The 5,043-nt window shown below is 36.9% G+C and overlaps 1 long non-coding RNA gene across 1 annotated transcript; it reads left to right on the plus strand.

Moving 5' to 3' along the window:
- Window positions 1–415: 415 nt before the first annotated feature.
- LOC739168 (uncharacterized) lies at window positions 416–4,815 on the plus strand. Its single transcript, XR_679629.5, has 3 exons — window positions 416–626; window positions 965–1,019; window positions 2,550–4,815. It is a non-coding gene; the product is annotated as an uncharacterized LOC739168 (long non-coding RNA).
- The last annotated feature ends 228 nt before the right edge of the window (window positions 4,816–5,043 follow it).

The raw sequence follows: 5,043 nt of genomic DNA on the forward strand, positions 1-5,043 counted from the left end.
ATCAGGTGGGGGCAGGGTTAAGCATGTCTAATTTCAGACTCTCCTTGGGCGGGTCTTACTGTAGTTACTGCGGGGGAGGGGGGTGTGGTTCTCAGGCCAGTGGAATTCTGCCCCCAGGGGGATTATGGCTGCCTCTGCTGTGTCATGCAGGCCGCCAGGGAAATGGGTGAAAGCTGGCAGTTATAGCCCTCACTCAGCCCAAAAGGCTGGTTTCACTTTCACTGTGCTCCCTCAACAGCACCAAGTTTATTTCCAGGCAGTGGGTAAGCAGGGCTGAAAAGCTGCCCCAGGCTACCAGCCTCCCAGCTGAGAAAGCAAGCAGGGCTTTTAGATTTCACCTCTCCCCACCTACCATGGCTTCTGTGCTGTGATTGCACTCCCGATTCAACCCCTCCCCTGATTTCTGTCGGGGAAACTTTGCATTCGGTCAAAATTGTTACAAAGTTCAGCTGGAAGTTTCCTTCCCTGTGTGGTTTCTTCCTGGTTCCTCTGGCAGCCCTCCCCAAGGACTTCTGTAAGACAAAGTCGGAAGTGACTTCCTGGGGACCGAGAGCCCACAGGGGTCTTCCTACTGCTTCTTCTACCCCTGTATTTCACTCAGCTCTCTAAATTTGTCTCAGCTCCAGGTAAGGTCAAATCCTTTTCCCGTGATCTGGAACTTCAGGTTCCCCAGTGAGAGTGTGTGTTTGGGGGCAGACAATCCCCCTTTCACACATTGGGCACTCACAGTTTTTTGGCTGTCTCCAGGCGCCCTGCAGGAGCGATCTGCTTCCTTCAAAGAGTCTGTGGGTTATCTCAGCTTTCCTGTTCTTCTTGATTTTTGAATGTGTAAGGGTAACTCTAGAATTTTTCTCATCTTTGAATAGAGGATATGAAATTTTCTCTCCATGGTCTAGGGAGAGTTATGGCTCCAGGAAAGAAGAGAAAATGTATTATATTTCCCACTTCTCTTCTATCTTGGCAGGAAGGCAGGGATTTCAACCTGGGCAACAAGTCCACAGAACATGAGATTTCTGAAGGTGAGTCACATAGAACATTGACTGGGTTGAACTCAGGTCTGGACAACAATTAAGTACTGTAAATCTCTTGGAGGATATAGGCTTATTTCTTAAGTTATTATTACATATAAATGATAATATATATGTAAAAAATATATAAATAATGATAATATATATCATTTATAAGTAAATGATAAAATAAAATATATATTTTATAAAATAAAAGATATATCTTTGATAAAATAAAATAAATGTAAATGATAAAATAAAATATATCTTTCAACCTAAAATTGCAATATATATAGTTGACCCTTGAGCAACACAGGTTTGAACTTCATAGGTCCACTTATAAGTGGATTCTTTTTCCATAAACGCATTGAAAAATTTTTTGGAGATTTTGACAATTAAAAAAACACACAAACAAACTGCAAAGCATAGCAATATAGAAAAAATCAAGAAAAAGTATGTCATAAATGCATAAAATATAAGTAGACAGTAGTCTATTTTATCACTTACTACCATAATATACACAAGTCTATTATAAAAAGTTAACATTTATCAAAACTTACATACACAAACACAGACTGTATATGGTGCCATTTGTACTTGAGAGAAATGTAAACAAATAAAAAGATGTAGTGTTAAATCATAACTTCATAAAATTAACTGTAGTGCATACTATACTACTGTAATAGTTTTATAGCCACCTCTTGTTGCTATTGTGGTGAGCTCAAGTGTTACAAGTATCCACTTAAAATGCCACCTAATGCTAATCATCTCTTCGTAAGCAGTTTGTCTCTCCAGTAAATTGTGTATCACAGTAAAAAGCTGTCTCTCAAGTTTCTTGTTTATTTTTCATCATGTTTAGTATAATATAATACACCTTGAATAACACCATGGGACTCACATGAAGTGTGACTAGTGATGCTGGAAGTGCTTCCAAGAAGCAGAGAAAAGTTATGACATTACAAGCAAAAGCTCAGTTGCTTGATAAGTACCATAGCTTGAGGATGTCAGGTGCAGTTGCCCACCATTTCAGATAGGCAATTCATCTTGTAAACAGACGACATAAACTTACAGTATTGATAAATACAATCCAGTACTGCAAATTTATTTTCACATCCTTATGATTTTCTTAATAACGTTTTATTTTTCCTAACTTACTTTATTGTAAAAATACAGTATATATATATATAACATACAAAATATGTGTTAATCAACTGTTTATATTATTGGTAAGCCTTCCAGTCAACAGTAATCTATTAGTAGTTAAGTTTTGGGGAAGTCAAAATTATATACACATTTTTGACTGCACAGGGGGTCAGTGACCCTAACCTCTATGTTGTTCAAGAGCCAACTGTATATTTCTTTCTGTTACCTCTCTATAGTGAAATGCCTTTCAGTGGAGAAAATAAATAAGTATGTATATACACTGGGAAATTTATCTATACACATAGAGAGAAGTGTTTTACTAATGAGATATTCAATACTACCCAAGTTAACTCTCATATACTACTTCTTGTAATTTTTCCTTGCTTTTTCTACTTCCAGGTGTGTGGGATACATCATGGTTACATAAAAATCCTTTCACTATAGTTCCTACTTCCCTATCTTCAAAATGATTCCCTGAAGACTTCTGCCATGGCGGTCTAAAGCCTAACCTCTGACCTGTGGATGGAAAATTGAACTCCTTGATGTGATCTCTGCACATCATGCAACCCTAAACCTAAATATTCTCTGTGTGGGAGCCCCATTATGTTCCTTTTTAGTCTAATACATTTTAAGTCTTCTTAAAAAATTATATTTTGTTTTCTTTTATATGGTCGATTTTACCTTGTTTTCTTTGACTATTACTTGTTGTCTTATATGAGATTCTACTGGTCTCAAGGCTTAAACCTCACAATCTTCAGGGTCTGATGGATTTCTCTCTATTTTCTAAGTTCCCTGGGATATGTTTGATGAGTTTTTGTGGCAGAGAAGCAGAGAAAGGAGAAAGGTGATGTCTATACTACTTCCTTTTTCTCCCCAGCCACAAATGCCAGAGTCTATAAAGAGACCCTGAGAAGCAAGCTCTGTGCAGAGTCACTTCTAAGAAATACCAGGATAAAATGTAGGTGAGAGACATTTGTGTGAAAAAAGGGATGAGAGAGAGGAGGAAGGATTGAGAAAATTTTCAAGGCAGAAAGGGACCTATATCTTCTAATTTGGCAAAATGGGAGAGGTAGGTAGGAGATGGGAACGCTCTCTTATCTATCTCGCCTTTTGGATGGAGATTAATAACACAGCCCAGGAGAAAGTGATCCTTAGGAAGCCCAAATGACTGAAAACAGCCCTGGAGTATACCAATTGGACAAGTTGGGGCGAAGGAGACCTAGTTATTGTAATACATAGGTAGAGATTGTGGTTGTGAGACTGTTGGGTGATTAACTCATAGATGTTCCAAAGTCATCTGTCAGCTAAAATAGCTGTCATTAGGAATGCTTGAAAGGTTTCAAAGAATACTTCAGTAGCAATGAGCATACCTAGGACCTAGATCTGGGCTTCTAAATCTCATTCTCCACTAAAAGAACCTGGGTCTCCTTGCAAAAGTGGCTGATTCCAGGTCCAGGGCATGAAAAGTACAAAGTGAACTTGGAACATTTCTGTGCCACAAAGCAAGAAAATGGTCAAAGAATAAAGGGGACATGTTGCAAAGGACTCAGGAGCCTGCTTAAAGAGGCTTCCATTAGCTACATTTGAGATAATCTGAGTATCATCATGACTATTGATGATAATGGAATATAACCCAGATAACAAAATAAAAATCTGTAAGTCCATACTAATATAAGTAAATAAATGAGGAAATAAATGATGGAGAAGTGAACTCTCTTCCTTATAGTAGAATCCCAAAGAATAAAGATAGAGAAAATGATGGACTTGGAAAATCACCATTTGGCAGTCCCTATAGTAATAATTGTTTCAGGTAAAAATAAACGGATTCGAAAATCAGAGTATGATGAAAACCAGGATACTTACTATACATTGTCTCAAAGTATATCTCTACAACATATTTATTAATTTCAAAGAAAAAACTTTCTTTACATTGGATAAACCTGATAGAAATCACCTCGACAATATGATCAAAGTTCACATCACCAATAATGGGACATAGACATCATGTGCTTCCTGAGAAGGACATAACAACATTTCTATGATATTTCTGTCAAAAATGCATAATCTGAATCTAATCATGAAGGGGTAATCAGACTAACCCAAATCAAAGGTTTGTCTACACAATAACTAGTTTGAATTATTCAAATACTGAGATCATGAAATAAAAGAAAGAATGAACTGTTTCAGATTAAAGAAGACCAAACAGACATGACAACCAAATGTAACTTGTGATTCTGGATTTGTCCCTGGACAATGTAAAGCACATTAGTGGGGCAACTGGCAAAATCTGCATATGTAATTTGTCTACAAATTGTCCACAAATTGGATAATAGTTTTGGTATTGGTAATGGTAATGATATTATATCAGTGTTAATTGTCTGATTTTGGTAATTGCACTGTGATTATTGAAGAGAATATCATGATTTTTAGAAACTACAACTGCAGTATGTAAAGCTAAAGAAATATTCTGTCTGAAATTTGCTCTCTGGGACCTATATCTTCTAATTTGGTGAAATAGGTAGGAGAGGTATGTAGGAGGAATTTGTTTTAGGAAACAAATTGTATATCTTTGTATATGTGAATGACAAAGAAAGTGTGATAAAACGATAATACTAGAGGAATACTTGAGATGTACATGGAAATTCTTTATATTATTATTACAACTTTCCTGGAAGTATAAAATTATTCCAAAATTAAAAATTGCCCCATGTCTTAGTCTGTTTTCTGTCGCTATAGCAGAGTACCACACACTGGGTAATTTACAAATAATAGAAGTTTATTTGACTCATAGTTCTGGAGGCTGGAAAGTCCAAGATCAAGGGGCAGCATCTGGTGAAGGCTTTCTTGCTGTGTCATAACATGGTGGAAAGCATCACATGGAGAGGAAGGACAG

This window comes from Pan troglodytes, chromosome 3, assembly GCF_028858775.2.
Source record: "Pan troglodytes isolate AG18354 chromosome 3, NHGRI_mPanTro3-v2.0_pri, whole genome shotgun sequence".
Taxonomy (NCBI): Eukaryota; Metazoa; Chordata; class Mammalia; order Primates; family Hominidae; genus Pan; species Pan troglodytes.